Raw genomic sequence first — 17144 nt, 5'->3', positions numbered from 1 at the left:
TCCTGAATTTACAAGAGGATTATAGTAAGTTTAAAAGAAGATAAAATTATAATATTAATTCTTAATAAATACTTTACAGAAAGTACAAGTTTAAATATTTCATTTCCAATAAACCTCTGGGCAGGATATTTTTCTTGGGTGTCCATGACAATAGCATATCATCCTCCTCTTCTACATGACCTTCTACAGAACAACCTCTATAAAATCAGTTTCCTCTGTTTATTTATAAAACCTGCCTTCCTCCTCAAATAGTATTATATTTTCACCTTGAATATCACATCTAACAAGATGATAATCTTTTGAGAGAAAGCAGATAATTAGCTTTAAAAAATGAGACCAGAAGAAAATGGAAATTAGGTTACTTGTGGGTAAAAGAATAAAAAAAAAAAAAAAAACAGAACACAATGTAGATTGAGTGAGCTGCATAAGCATGGGGTGAGAGTTGGGCTTGTATGTGTGATGTGCATATTTGACTTGGAGATGTAATTATGTGTTTAATCACCTCTTCAGGCAGATTCACACATTCCTTGCCAAGGCTCCCGTGGCAATTTGCACAGCCCATGTCTAATGCTGGAATACAGTTGCTTATTGCTCTTCTACTACTGGGCTGTGAGCTCTTGAGTGCAGGGACCCCATCCTTCCTTCCTCAGGTTCCCAAATCATGCACTGTATCTGAGATACTCTAAGTCCCCAATAAGTGTTTAGATGAAATTCTGTAACAGCATAGTTAAAAACAGTGTGGATATTGATCAATGGAATTGAATTGAGAATTTGGAGATAGACCCCCAGATCTATGGCTGACTGATCTTTGATAAGGCCCCCAAAGCCACTGAACTGGAACATAATAGTCTTTTCAACAAAAGGGGCCAGGAGAGTTGGAAATCCATGTCCAAAAGAATGAAAGAGGACCCCTACCTCACACCCTACATGAAAATTAACTCAAAGTGGATCAAAGATCTCAATATAAGAGACAGTACCATAAAACTCCTAGAAGATAATGTAGGGAAACATCTTCAAGACCTTGTATTAGGCAGCCACTTCCTAGACCTTACCCCCAAAGCACAAGCAACAAAGGGAAAAATAGATATATGGGAACTCCTCAAGCTTAGAAGTTTCTGTACCTCAAAGGAATTTGTCAAAAAGTTGAAGAGGCAGCCAACTCAACGAGAAAAAATTTTTGGAAACCATGTATCTGACAAAAGACTGATATCTTGCATATATAAAGAAATCCTACAACATACATAAAGAAATGACAATAGTACCGACAGCCCAATTATAAAGTGGGCAAAAGATATGAAAAGACAGTTCTCTGAAGAGGAAATACAAACGGCCAAGAAACACATGAAAAAATGTTCAGCTTCACTAGCTATTAGAGAGATGCAAATTAAGACCACAATAAGATACCATCTCACACCAATTAGAATGGCTGCCATTAAACAAACAGGAAACTACAAATGCTGGAGAGGACGTGGAGAAATTGGAACTCTTATTCATTGTTGGTGGGTGTGCCAGTTTGAATGTATTATGTCCCCCCAAATGCCATTATCTTTGATGTAATCTTGTGTGGGGCAGACGTTTTGGTGATGATTAGATTTGCATGGAAATGCACCCCACCCAACTGTAGGTGATAACTCTAATGAGCTATTTCCATGGAAGCATGGCCCCACGCATTCAGGGTGGGCCTTCATCAGTGGAGCCATATAAATGGGCTGGCAAACAGAAGGAACTTAGTGCAGCTGCAGCTGTGAGTGACGTTTTGAAGAGGAGCTACAGCCAAGAGAGACACTTTGAAGAAAGCACAGGAGCTACAGATGAGAGACAGTTTGAAGACGGCCGTTGAAAGCAGATTCTTGCTCCGGAGAAGCTGAGAGAGGACAAATATCCCAAGTGCAACTAAGAGTGACATTTTTGAGGAACTGCAGCCTAGAGAGGAACATCCTGGGAGAAAGTCATTTTGAAACCAGAGCTTTGGAGCAGATGCCAGGCACGTGCCTTCCCAGCTAACAGAGGTTTTCCAGACACCATTGGCCATCCTTCAGTGAAGGTACCCAATTGCTGATGCATTACCTTGGACACTTTATGGCCTTAAGACTGTAACTCTGTAACCAAATAAACCCCCTTGTATAAAAGCCAATCCATTTTTGGTGTTTTGCAACCCAGCAGCATTAGCAAACTAGAACAGTGGGACTGTATAACGATTCTGCCACTCTGGAAGACAGTCTGGCAGTTCCTTAGAAAACTAGATATAGAGTTACCCTTCGATCCAGCGATTGCACTTCTTGGTATATACCCAAAAGATCTGAAAGCAGTGACACGAACAGATATCTGCATGCCAGTGTTAATAGCAGCATTATTCACAATTGCCAAGAGATGGAAACAACCCAAATGTCCTTCAGCAGGTGAGTGGATAAATAAAATGTGGTAGATGCACATGATGGAATACTACACGGCAGTAAGAAGGAACGATCTTGTGAAACATATGACAACATGGATGAACCTTGAAGACATAATGCTGAGCGAAATAAGCCAGGCACAAAAAGAGAAATATTATATGCTATTACTAATGTGAACATTGAAAAATGTAAAATAAATGGTTTATAATGTAGAATGTAGGGGAACTAACGATAAAGAGCAATTGATGAAGGGGGAATGATAACTCAACAAGAACAGATAAGCTATGGTGGGTACATTTAACATTCTGGGAATGCCCAGGGATGACTATGGTTTCTTAGTTTCTGGTGAGTATTATAAGAACAAGTTCACAGAAATGTTGCTATATTAGGTTATTTTCTTGGGGTAGAGTAGGAACATGTTGGAAGTAGTTATTTTAGGTTAGTTGTCTTTTTCTTTCTCCCTTGTTATGGTTTGTTTGAAATGATTTTTATTGTATTTTTTAATTTTTTTTTTGATATAGTTAATTAAAAAAAAAAAAGCATTAATTTAAAAACAGTGTGGAAAGAGGAACATTTCCCAAATCCTCTTTCAGAACACCAGCAGTCAGATTTATATCCTCCAGGCAGGGGACTGCCAGCTATTTCTCCGAAAAACTAAAAGACCCCCAAAGAAAAGATCTATAGATTCTGGCATTTGGGGGTTGAAAATGTAAAAACACACTCATCTTCCAAAAGAAGTACAGTGAGGCCCACCTGACAACAAACCTTACCCCAGCCTGCAGAGATTCCAATCAGTTTTAGAGTCTGGGCACAAAAGGATCACTAGATATTTGAAAAAAAATATGCTTCACACATAAAAGAGAAAAGTCACAAACAGATTTTTAAAGTAAATGAAAGAAAAAACTGCAAGGAGAAGAAAAAATATTCCAAGAGACTATAATTGTTATCCTTGAAAGATTTAAAAAAAAAAAATTGCATACAAACAAAATAAAAGGACACAATCGAAAGGAAACAATCAGAAAGCAAAACAGAGTTCTTGACATTTACAAACTGAATAGTAGGAATATAAAATTGTGTAAATATTTTGACAGCTAAAGCTGTAGAAATATCTAGAAAGAGGAACAAAAAGAGAAAGAAATGGAAAATAAGAAAGAAAAGTTAAAAACTTGAGAGAATTTATCCAGCATGCCCAATATCTGTCTAACAGGAGAGCAGAAACAAACAAACAAATAAACAAATGGGAAAGGGAGGAAATTAGCAATAAAACAGTAGGAGAAAGATATCTGAAATTGAACAACATGAGTGTTTGGATTAATAGAGCAGACTGGATGCTTCCAATACTGAATGATTTATACCAAAGGACATTATCATGAAATTGCACACCACCATGGATAGAGATGATCCTAAAACTTCCAGAATGAAAAAAATATCACATTCAAAGCTTGGAGGAAAACGGTTTCAGACTTCTCGAAAGCAACAATGACAGCTGCAAGAAGGAATGAAGTTGTGAGGTATAAAACTAGGTAAATGGACTTTAAGGACAGTATGTTGAGTGAAATAAGCCAGAAATGAAAAGACAGACATTATAACACCTCACTAATATGGACTAACTATAATGTGCAAACTCTGAGAACTGAATCTGAGACCACAAGTTATCAGGGGAAGGCTTATGGTAAAGGTTCCTAAATTGTAAGCTCTTACAGCAGTCACATCTGTTCATGAGTTGTAATGATTATTTCTAAATTCTGAGATGATGAGCTCTTTGTGTATAACCTGGTCAGTCCTTGGAACTTCAGGTATCTGTGTGACACCTGAGACTCAGAGCCAGAGTTCAGCAGCTATGAATGTCAGCATTACCCCATACAGCAAATGTTAAAGAAGCCAAAAAAGGAGATCAGACTTCAATTAGAGATATGAATGAAATGGACTTGGTTAGGACTAAGGTAAAACAGACTAAATGGTAAAGGATGATAATGACTGTGTTTTAAAACTTCAACTTCTGGCTCTCATCTCCTCTGGGGCTTCCAGCCAGGTTCCTGAGCATGGGTTGCACCCTAGGTATGGACTGAAACACATCACTGCTGCTGCTGAGTCAGGACAAGAAGTAGGAGAAGGGGTAGAGGGGGGTTGCATTGGGAGCACCAGCAAGCACCAGCTCTTCGGCATTCTCAGTGGGCTCATCCAGCTTGTTGGCCCTGAAAACACCAAATCTGGCTAAGATGATGAGGAGCAGCAGCAGATGGAGCTTGAAGAAGAAATGGAGAATGAAATTTGCAGAGTATGAGATATGTCAATCAATGAGGATGTGGCTTTATTTCTCCAAAAATTTAATGCTCCTGACATATTTATGGGAGTATTGGCCAAATCTGAGTATTCACACCTTGAGAGAAATCTGTGTGGGAATTTTAGGCAGTATGGCCTGTTTCCAGGAGATATGTGAGTCTATCAGCAGTGATAAACATCTTAGAAAGGTATTATTGCACTGCTTGAATGATTCAGACCCTCCTACCCTGCTGGAAATAAGAAGGTTGTTCCTCACTTGCCTTTCCCAGACAGAAGGATTAGAGAATATCCACCTATCTATGATAGCATTTGCTTCATCATGTCAAGTTCAACAAATGTTGACTTGCTGGTGAAGGCAGGAGAGGTTGTAGACAAGCTCTTTGATTTGGATGAGAAGCTAATGTTGGAACGGATTAGAAATGGGGCTGCTCAGCCTGTGGACCAGCCCCAGGAAGATTCTGAAGAGCAGCCAGTGTTTAGGATTATGCCCTGTGTACTGAAGCTGCCAAACAAGTACCCAGTGGATGATGGATCTCAAACAATTGCACAGTTTCCTGATGCTGGAAAAGACACTTAGAATTTACTTTTTGACCTGGTCTGCCATGAATTCTGCCAGTCTAATGATCCACCCATCATACCTCAAGAACAGAAAACAGTGCTAGCCTCTGTCTTTTCAGTGTTGTCTGTCTTCTATGTTTCACACACTGAACAGGAGTACCTAAGGGTAGAAAAAGATCTGCCTCTAATTGACAGCCTAACTCGTGTCTTAAAAAATATGGAACATTGTCAGAAGAAACCAGAGAACTCAGTAGAGTCTAATACAGAAGAAACTAAAATGTCTGACTTAACTGAAGATGATTTCCACTTGAAAATCTTAATACATATTTTGCATGAATTCCTTTCTAATATTTTTCAGGTGCTAACAAAGGAAATCATGTCTCAGGGACTAAAGGAAGGCCATTTAAGCAAACAGAAGTGTTCATGTGCATTTCGAAATCTTTCGCCTCTGTATAGCCCTGCAGTGGAAGATTTTCTTAAAATCCTACATGAAGTTGGTAAGAGCCTTGTTGATAACCTGGAGAAAAGATTCCCAAGTTTGAAAGTTCAGACTTAAAAACTGAATTGGGATTTCTTCTGCCTAAGAAATAAACTTTATTTTCCTCACCAATGGTTAAAATTGACATAGAGGAAATATTAGATAAAGCCTATATTAGACAATCATTGTCTGATATTACATTCGTGCCCTTCCTCCCCCAGCATTATCTCACTTATTTGGCATTAGAATTTCAGAGTGCTAACACTTTTCCATAGAAACATGAACCATCACCACCCCCTCTTTTTTGTATTGGTTGTGTGTTATTTAGCATCCTCAGGTAAAGAAAATAAAAGTACAAGTTTGTCATGCAGGTTCTTGTTGGGATATTTGAGGGGTTGGTGAGGATTTCTGCTTAACTCTTACTTCTGATTTTTATGTGAGAATGTTTTGTATTTGTATCTGTTACAAGTACAGGCAGCTGCACTAACAGAAACCCCTGCAGCTCAGAGCTTCTATATCTCTCATGCAATGAGCAGTCCACAGGTGGGCAGTTCAGGCCTCCTAAGGCGGCCCAGGGACCCCATCTCCTTTTGCCTCTACATGTCATCTGCCATGTAGACCACTGTGTTCCTGCTTATTGTCTTGTGGTAAAGGGGACTGTACCCTTTCTGAAACTTTCATCCACATTCAGGGAGGAAAAAGGAAAAAGAGGCAACGGGGCTTTCTCCGAGCAAGTCTTTTAACTTTTTATTTGGGAAAGATAGCCCTCCCTGGCCAGATCCATGTTGTATAGCTGTCCCTCATTGCAAGTATTTGAAATGAAGTACATTTTTCTGTCTAGTCTCTATAGGAAAGAAGAGAAAGAGAGAAGGAGGGTATGAATGGCTTTTGGTGTTTGCCATAATATGCGAACATATCCTAGCCATTTTGGAGTGTTGTGTTGATTCCTCACCAGGTTGTTAGTAATAGCTCAGAAGCATTATTTTCTATTACTTTAGCTTTGTTATGTTTTAATGTTTTTCAATATTGTACATATGAAGGTAGAAATGCTAGCATTTTGATAAAAGTGTATTAACAGAGTTTTCTATTTTCAGCATAATTCTAGTGGCTGAATTTCAGAAAATTATTTGCTCTAGTGAATGCAGGTTTTTTGAATTAAGATTGAGGAAGTTTAATAACTATTAATAGTTTTCAAATTGTGCTATACATGATTTTTTTCCTATTATACTTTATCACTCTTTATAGTGCTTCCTAATGAAACATATTAACCAGGGTTAATTAACCATGTACACTTGCAGAAGCATCCAGTTTGCATGATTTCAGTTACTAAAATTGGAACTTTTAATAAGATTTTAAGAAAATGCCAGTTATGAATAGCACAGTCAGCTTTTTAAACAACTCTTATAGAAAAGCCTCTGCCCAATTTATTTCAGGGCCTTTTTGGCTTTGGAGCATTGGTGTTGCCGCACACACTTTTTCCCTTGAGTGACTTTTGCCAATAAAGCACAGGGATACCGTATTGGTAACGAGTTATACAATTTCCAGTTTGAAGGTAGTTTTATTGTTGAAGTGTCACTGCTGAAAAGAATTGAACTATAAAATTAAAATCTAACTGTTGAAATCCTAATTGGTAGGTTTATTTTGTATATATTTTCATGTCTTTGGCACTGACCTAATCCGTAGACTGAATATGTGACTATTTAACATGAGATTTCAACAGATACCAATGAAATTACTCTCCTACCTGCTAGCTGATACTAAAATTTCCTTTCTTGTTATTCCTTTAAGTTTAAAGTTGTCAAGATGCAAGTAATCCTATAAGAGTAATACCTAAAGTTCCCTCAGTGCATGAGAATTTCACTTTTTTTTCCTGAGAACACGTTCTAAAAGGGAGAGCACAATGTGGCCCTCTCTCTCTAGCTAAGCCAACTTGAAAGGTGAAATCACTGCCCTCCCCACTACATGGGATCAGACACCCAGGGTTGTGAATCTCCCTGGCAACGTGGAATATGACTCCCAGGGAGGAATGTAGACCTGGCATCGTGGGATGGAGAACATCTTCTTGACCAAAAGGGGGATGTGAAAGGAAATGAAATAAGCTTCAGAGGCAGAGAGATTCCCAAAGGAGCTGAGAGGTCACTCTGGTGGGCACTCTTACACACAATATGGACAACCCTTTTTAGGTTCTAATGAATTTGGGTAGCTGGAGGTAGATACCTGAAACTATCAAACTACAACCCAGAACCCATGAATCTTGAAGACAATTGTATAAAAATGTGGCTTATGAGGGGGGACAGTGGGATTGGGGGGGCCCGTAGGGATCACACTCCCGTTTGTCTAGTTTGTGGATGGATGAGTGGAAAGGTGGGGGAAGGAAACAAACAAACAGACAAGGGCGCCCAGTGTTCTTATTTACTTTAGTTGCTCCTTTTCACTTTAATTATTATTCTGGTTATTTTTGTGAGTGTGGTAATGAGGGTGTCAGGGATTGATTTTGGTAATGAATGTACAACTATGTAATGGTACTGTGAACAATCAAATGTATGATTTGTTTTGTATGATTGTGTGGTATGTGAATATATCTCAATAAAATGAATAATAAAAAAATAAATTAAAAAATATAAATATATTTAAAAAAAAGGGAGAGCACAAGGACCTTGGTATCTGAGGCAGGGAATATTACTCAAAGAGGGTAAGTTAGAGGGAGAGAAGGGACACATCACGGGAAAGCTACAGGTATCCAAGGTGCCTGCTTCACATTCCACCTCCAACCTGCTCTGTTTATTTTATTTCTTGCTGTTGTAATATTGTGAGGTGGTATGTATTTTCATATAATTTTGATATGTTTGAAAACTTCCTAGATCTACAAATTATAATCATTTTTTTAAAAGCTAAAAAAAAAAAACCTTGAACTTCTGTGTGAGATCAAAAGAAGAGATGTTTATTTGGTGGAAAATCTATATTTTATGTAGCATGCTATATAATTTTACTTGAATGGTCAGTTTATTCAAACACCATAATTACATGGAACATTGAATAGGAGGTAAGATCTGTTTGTTTGTACAGGTTAGTGTGAAACCAGAATACATCACAGAGTAACTTGGGCGAAGAACAATAAAGTATTTGAAAAGCCTCCTTGAGGAACTTGGGGGGGAAATGTGGAAATGTTAAACTTCCCCACCTGGGGAATTTCTAATATTCTCACAAGCATTGGGGACTATCAATTTAGAAGGCTGAGCCCATGATCGTGGGGCTTGCCCTTATGAAGCTTGTTACTGCAAAGGAAAGGCTAAGCCTATTTATAATAGTGCATAAGAGTCTCCCAAAGAGAACCTCTTTTGTTGCTCAGATGTGGCCTCTACCTTTAAGCCAACTTGGCAGGTGGACTCAATGCCCCCCCCCCCCCACTGCGTGGGACATGACTCCCAGGGGTGTAAATCTCCCTGGCAATGTGAGACATGACTCCCAGGGATGAGTCTGTACCTTGCATCATGGGATTGAGAAAGCCTTCTTGACCAAAAGGGGGAAGAGAAATGAAACTGAAGGTTATTCTTATATGCTTTATAGATATCCCTTTGTAGTTTTTAGTGTATTGAAATAGGTAGAAGGAAATACCTGAAACTGTCAAACTGCAACCCAGAAGCCTTGATTCTTGAAGACAATTGTATAACTATGTAGCTTACACAATGTGCCTTTGTGATTGTGTAAACCTTGTGGCTCACACTCTCTTTATCCAGTGTATGGACAGATGAGTAGAAAAATGGGGACAAAAATTAAAAGAAAAATAGGGTGGGATGGGGGGATGGAATGTCTTGGGTGTTCTTTTTTACTTCTATTTTTATTCTTATTTTTATCTTTTTTTTGGAGAAATGAAAATGTCTAGAAATTGTGGTGATGAACGCACAACTGTATGATGATACTGTGAACAACTGATTGTACACTTTGGATGACTGCATGCTATGTGGCTATATCTCAATAAAATTGCAATTAAAAAAAAACAACATTGAGAAGCTAGGTGAATAAGGAGTAATGCCAACAAAATCCCTGCCCAGGAATATGATTTTTTTTAAATACAGTTTTATTGAGATTGTTCACATACCATACAATCATCCACAGTGCACAATCAGTTGCCTGTGGTACCATCATACAGCTGTGCATCCATTATTCCAGAAAAGAAATTAAAAAAAAAAAAGAAAAATCAAATCCTCCCACACCCCTAACCAACCCCCCCCCTCCATTATTGACTCATTATATTGGTGTAGTCATTTGTTACTGTTGATGAAAGAATGTTAAAATATTACTAACTGTAGTACATAGTTTGCAATAGGTATATTTTTCCCTATATACCCCTTTATTATTAACTTCTAGTTGTAGTGTCATATATTTGTTCTAGTTCACAAAAGAGATTTCTAATATTTTTACAATTAATCATGGACATTGTCCACCACAAGATTCACTGCTTTATACATTTCCATATTTTATCCTCCAACTTTCCTTCTGGTGACATATATGACTCTAAGCTTCTCCTTTCCACCACATTCACACACCATTCAGCACTGTTACTTATTCTCACAATACTGTCACCTCTGTCCATTTCCAAACACCTAAGCTCAACCCTAGTTAAACATTCTGTTCATAATAAGCAACCGCTCCCCATTTTTAAGCCTCGTTCTATATCCTGGTAACCTATATTTCATGTCTATGAGTTTGCATATTATAATTAGTTCATATCAGTGAGACCATACAATATTTGTCATTTTGTGTCTGACTTATTTCATTCAATATAGTGCCCTCAAGGTTTCTTCATCAACCCATTTCTTTAATACAGTTTTGTTCACACACCATACATTCCATACTAAGCAAACAATCAATGGTTCCCCATATAATCAAGTATTTATGCATTCACCACCATCACCACTATCTATATCAGGACATCTCCATATCTTACACAAAGAAGGAGGAAGAGTCAAAGAAGGTAGAGAGACAAAAGAAAAAGAAAAAGAAAGAAAAAAATGACAGCTAAAAAAGCAATGAAAGGAAAGATAAAATTGAAGTTCAATAAAAGAGTCAGACAACATCACCAATGCCAAGAGTCCCACACCCCTCCTTTAAATCCCCCTCTTATAGGCATTTAGCTTTGGTATATTGCCTTTGTTACATTAAAGGAAGCATAATACAATGTTTCTGTTAACTATAGTCTCTAATTTGGATTGATTGTATTTTTTCCCCAATAACACCCCATTTCTAACACCTTGCAAGGTTGACATTCATTTGGTCTTCCTCATGTAAAAACATATTTGTACATTTTATCATGGTTGTTGAGCACTCTAGGTTTCACTGACTTATACAGTCCCAGTCTTTATCTTTCCTGTTTCCGTTTGGTGTCCCACATGCTCCTAACCTTCCTCTTTCAACCATACTCACAGTCATCTTTGCTCAGTGTACTTACATTGTTGTGCTGCCTCACACAGAATTGTGTTCCAAACCTCTCACTCCTGTCTTTTCCTATATGTCTGTAGTGCTCCCTTTAGTGTTTCCTGTAGTGCAGGTATCTTGTTCACAAACTCTGTCATTGTCTGTTTGTCAGAGAATATTTTAAACTCTCCCTCACATTTAAAGGACAGTTTTGTGGATATAGGATTCTAGGCTGGCAGTTTTTCTCTTTCAGTATCTTAAGTATACTACACCATTTCCTTCTTGCCTCCCCTTTCTACTAAGAAATCAGCATGTAGTCTTATCAAGTTTCCTTTGCATGTGATGGATCACTTTTCTCTTGCTGCTTTCAGGACTCTGTTTGTCTTTGATTTTTTTAATCTGATTATTAAGTATCTTGGCATAGGTCTATTCAAATCTATTCTGTTTTGGGTATGCTGTGCTTCTTGGATCTATAATTTTTTGTCTTTCATAAGAGATGGGAAATTTTCATTGATTATTTCCTTTATTATTGCTTCTGCTCCTTTTCCCTTCTCTTCTCCTTCTGGGACACACATGACACATACATTCATGCATTTCATGCTGTCATTCAATTCCCTGAGACGTTGCTCATATTTTTCCATTCTTTTTCCTATCTGTTCTTTTGTGTGTGTGTGATTTCAGATGTCTTGTTCTCCAGTTCCTGAGTGTTTTCTTCTGCCTCTTGAGATCTGCTGTTGTATGTTTCCATTGTGTTTTTCATCTCTTGTGTTGTGCCTTTCATTTCCATAGATACTGCCAGTAGTTTTTTCAAGCTTTTGATTTCTACCTTTTGTTCACCCAGTGTTTTCTTTATATCCTTCATCTCTTTCACCATATCTTCCCTGAAGTCATTGACTTGGTTTTTGATATGATTTAGTATATTTCTTTGAAAATCTTTAATTGAATTGCATTAAAGTGAAACAATATCTCAACTCTATCTTGAGTTGTAAGTTTATTCCTTTGACTGGGCCATATCTTTGTTTTTCCTAATGTAATTTGTAGTTTTCTGTTGTCTAGGTACCTGGTTTCCTTGGTTACCCGAACCAGATTTTCCCAGACCAAAACAGGGTCAGGTCTCAGAATGGGGCCACATTCAGAGTCAAGTTACCCTGAAGGTGTGTCTTAGACAATTGACAGACTTTCCTGTGAGGTCTCTATCTGCTGTGCTTTTCCTAACCTGTCCAGCTGGTGGCACCTGTTAGCCTGTTGCTCCTGACTGGTGTAAAGAGGGGTGGCCCCTTTAAATCTTAGCTTAGTTGATTTCTGTTTTGACTATTTTCCCCCAGGCCCTGGGATCTGAGTTCTAAAGGGTGGGCTGGCACTAGAGCTGGGCCCCACCTCCTTCCTCTTAGGGAAGATACACCCCCTAGGGAGTTATCTTCTGCATTTGAATAACTCCTTTGTCTCTCTAACTCTGTAACTCCATGCCTGTCTGGGTCAGAGTATTGCAAACTGAAAATGGCCACTCAGGTTGAGAGAGACAAAAATGGAAAGAAAGCCCCCTTTCAGAACCAGTCCATGGAACCCTGGTTTCACCCTTTGGTCAGATAGAGCTCCTGGTCCTCTGGGCTCCCTCTCCTGTGGCACTGGTGTCCTCTGGCTCTCCAAGGTCAGTCTCTAAAATTCTCCATATTTTTCCTTTTTTTAAATTAATTGTTTCTGTCACCTCCTTTCCTCTGAAAGTGACCTCAGTGTACTTTGCTGCTTGTTAGGGTTTTGTGTTTGTAGCTTGTATTCAGCAGCCCAGTTTTGTTAATTAAAACCCCAGTTGGAGCTGGGCTGAGCTATATTCACTTGCTCCAAGAATGCTGCTTTATTCCCCAGTGAGGTCCTGCAGCTTAGCCTGCCATGGGGGGAGGGGGCTCCCAGCTTGGATCCACAGTTTTTACTTACAGATTTTACACTGTGCTGTTAGGCATTTTTCCCAATCCAGGTTGTGTACAATGTGTAGTCATGGTTGTCCCCCAGCAGTTATTCCAGATTATTTACTAGTTGCTTCTGGTTGTTTATTAGTTGCTCCAGAGGACTAACTAAATTCCATGCCTCTCTATGCCACCACCTTGCCCCTCCTATAATCCAGGAATGTGATTTTACAACTAGAGTTCCATATACAAGTATCAAAGACATATAAGAGTAGAGGAACACATTTTCAGAGATGCAAGTTTGCAGATGAAAAAGCCAGCAGAAAGGAAACTTCCCCATTTCCTATACAGTCTTTCTCAGTAACAGGAGGATATTGTTCATCAAATGAGGGAATATGAGAATGTAAAATGGTACAGCCACTGTGGAAAGCAGTATGGAGTTTCCACAAAAAGTTAAACATAGTCAGGTCAACCAAGATGGCAGTGTCAGATGCTCCAGAGTATCATTTCCCCAGATAATCTTTAAAAAGCTAACAAAAACTGGCAGAGTTATCTTCCTCAAAACCCTGGAAAACAATGAGTTGTAGTAACTGAGAGAGTGCCAAATAAAAAATTGCAGCTGTAAAAACAGTGAGCAAAGGTTATGGTGTCCTTACTTGCCCCCCCCCCCCACACTCCATGCTGAGCATAGTGTGAATCCAGTCTCACTTCCATTGTGGATCCCTGACACTATTCCAGATGGAGCAGAGTAACCTCAGTGCATATATTAGGGTGCCTATAGATCAGTGCCAATCTATGAGGTGAAAGCCTGAAAGTCTGAACTAGGAAACCTGTCTCAACCATCACTCCCAAAACTTGCCCTGCAAGTAGAAACATCTTGTAGACAACTAAAACAGTGTAAGAAACAATTAAGCCAAAGAAGCCTGAGGCAAAAGATTGCATGCATTAAGTTATATAATACAGCACCTAGAAGGGGAGAAAGTCTATTTTATTGGGTGTAGGAGGGGCATACAAATTTATGTAAGTGGGGGAATTTCAAGGCTCAGAAGCAAGCACAAGCCTAGGACAGGCACAGCCTCACCTTAGGCTCAGATAAACTGAAGAGGACCCTGCACTTCACATTAATCTTAGGCTGATCTTGATAGGAGGGCTACATTATGAAGGAGACCACAAGCCAAAACAAAGCCAATTTGTAAAAACTGTGAAAGGTACTTTTTGCCTTGGTTTGTTTGCTTCTCTTAGGTCTTGGCACTCAAGGAAATCTCTTTCATACCACTAGCTGGATACACACCTAAGGAACAGACCATATGGGGACTAAATCCCAGAGTAAACATTTTAAAATATTATAATGTACAGTGTGCAACAAAAGATTACAAGACAAAGAAACAAGAATGATGGCCTATTCTGAAACTATCAATGAAGAGGACCAGATTTTGGACATACTGGACAGAGACTTTAAAAAAATAATACTCAGTATGCTCAAAAGGGTAAAGGAAAGCACAGAGAAAGATATCAGGAAAACAATGAATGAACACTGTAAGAATCTCAATAAGAAATAGAAAATTTTTAAAGAAACCAAACAGAATTAATGAAGTTGAAGAATGTAATAACTGAAGTAAAAAATTATCTACGGTGTTTCAATGGCAGGTTATATCTGGCAGAAGAAAGAATCAGTAATTTTTAAGACAAGACAATTGAAATGATTCAGGTCAAGGAGCAAAACGAAAAAAATATAAAAAGAGAAAATATCCTAAGAGACTAGGAACAGGGCCTAAGACATATGTGGGACACCATCAAGCATACCAATGTATGCATTATGAGGGACCCATAAGGAGAAGAAAGAAAGGGGAAGAATGAATATTCAAATAATTAATGGCAGAAAAACTTCCCATATTTAATGAAAGACACAAATCTGCACATTCAAGATGCCCAATGAACCCCAAACAGGATAAACCATGTGCAGACACACAGTCATCAAACAGACCAATGCCAAGGACAATGAAAGAATTCAGAAAGCTGCAAGAGAAAAGTAATGTGTTATGTACAAGGGAGCCCCTATAAGATTGTGTACTGATTTCTCATCAGAAACTATGGAGGCAAAAAGGCAGTGGGATGCAATAATTAAAATGCTGAAAAAAAATAATTGCCAACCAAGAATTTTATATCCAGTGAGACTTTCTTTCAAAAATAAGGAAGAGATTGACATTCCCAGATCAACAAAAGGGGTGGGAGTTCACAACCACTGACCTGCCTTATGAGCAATTCTAAAGAGTTCTTCAGCCTGAAAGGAAAGGACATTAGACACTTGATCAAAGCAGCATAAAGAAATAAAGACCTCAGTAAGGGTGACTATATGGGTAATTGTAAATGCCAGTAAATCCACCTCTTCCTATAGGTGCTAAAATGCAAATGCATGAAAAGCAATGATAGGACTTCCAGGAGGATGGTGGATTAGGAGAAGCAGAGCAAAATTCTCCTCCATGAAAAAGTTTAGATAAAGGGCCGAAAATGCCCCAGAACAGCAGTCCCAGGGTGCCACCAGCTGGGCAGGGACTTCTACGTCACATAGTGGGGACTTAGCTGAAGAGGTAGAGAGACTGTGTTTGAAAGGACAGAGTGAGTGTGTTTGACCCAGTGCCGGAGTGAGCAGCTTTCCAAGTGCCATGCACCCATCTCAGTAGTTGGCTGGGGAGATAACCCTTCAGAGTCTCATGGCCAAGAGATCTATGAGGGAACTTGGGATTTGGCAGACTTGTGACCACATTCACTCTTCCTCCACAGAAGCCCAGCCAAGAGCACAGCTAGAGGCAAGGGTGCCGCATGGATGCGCTATGAGTCTCTCCGCAACCCCAGGGACTTGTGGGCACAGAGTGGACAGGGAATGCAGTGCAGTTGAGCTGGTTGAGATGCAAAGGTCCACAGCCCCAGGGTGGTCCACTCACAGCCCCTGGGACAGCCAGGACCATTGTGCCCAGGAGTGTACTCCTTTCTGAACTGCACATGGCCTGACCCCTCCCACAGAGTTGGCAGTCCCAAGTGCACATAGAGAACTGGTGTGATGACTGAATTTCCATCTGGTTTGGACCCCACCTACTACACAGGCAAAGATGGGGAAGAGCTGGCCTGAGAGTGAGGTGGCCCAAGAGGTTCATCTGCTTGTAGGATAGGTAAAGTACACTCCACCAAGCTGTACCTCTGCCAAATTGTAGATAAATATTCAAGTAATCCTACATATCCCAAAATAACCTTATCAAGAAAAACAAATACTGTGAAATCAACAACAGAAAATCATAAAGCACATAAAGAAACAGGATGATATGGACAACCCAAATGACCAAATTAAAAAGTCAGAGGAGACACAGAACTTGGAGCAATTAATCAAAGAAGTACACACAAATCTCCAAAACAACTTTAATGAGTTAGCTAAGGACACAAAGGGCATCGAGAAGACTCTAGAAGAGCATAAAGAAGAATTTGAAAGAGTAAATGAAAAAATAGCAGATCTTATGGAAATAAAAGATACTTTTGATCAAATTAAAAATATACTACAGACACAACAGCAGATTTGAAGAGGTAGAAGAAAGAATAAGTGAACTACAAGACAGGGAAATTGAATGTGAACACACAAAAGAACAAATGGTGAAAAAAATTTGAAAAATTTGAAATGGAACTCAGGGAAATGATGAATGACATGAATGCACAAATATAAGAATCTTTGGTGTCCCAGAAGGTTAAGAGAAGAGTAAAGGGCTAGGAAGAGTATTTGAAGACATAGTTGGGGAAAACTTCCCCACCCTTCTAAATGACATAAGTAGGCAAATCAAAGATGCCTAATGAACTCCAAGTAGAATAAATTCAAATAAACCCACTCCAAGACATATACTAATCAGATTGTCAAATGCTGAAGAGGGGGAGAAAGTCCTGAAAGCAGCAAGAGAAAAGCAATTCATCACATCCAAGGGAAACCACATAAGACTAAGTGCTGACTGCTTAGAGGGCACCATGGAGGCAAGAAAGCAGTGGTAAGACATATTTAGGATTCTGAAAGAGAAAAATTGCCAGTCAAGAATTCTTTATCCACCAAAGCTCTCCTTCAAAATTGAGGGAGAGCTTAAA

At 39.0% G+C, this 17144-nt stretch overlaps 1 pseudogene; it reads left to right on the top strand.

Moving 5' to 3' along the window:
* Nucleotides 1-430: 430 nt before the first annotated feature.
* Nucleotides 431-5790, top strand: LOC119530350 (annotated as a pseudogene).
* Nucleotides 5791-17144: the final 11354 nt, after the last annotated feature.

The sequence above is a fragment of the Choloepus didactylus genome, chromosome 3 (genome assembly GCF_015220235.1).
Source record: "Choloepus didactylus isolate mChoDid1 chromosome 3, mChoDid1.pri, whole genome shotgun sequence".
Taxonomy (NCBI): domain Eukaryota; kingdom Metazoa; phylum Chordata; class Mammalia; order Pilosa; family Megalonychidae; genus Choloepus; species Choloepus didactylus.
Note: the sequence above shows the minus strand (reverse complement) of the source record. Positions and strands in the feature narration are given on the sequence as shown.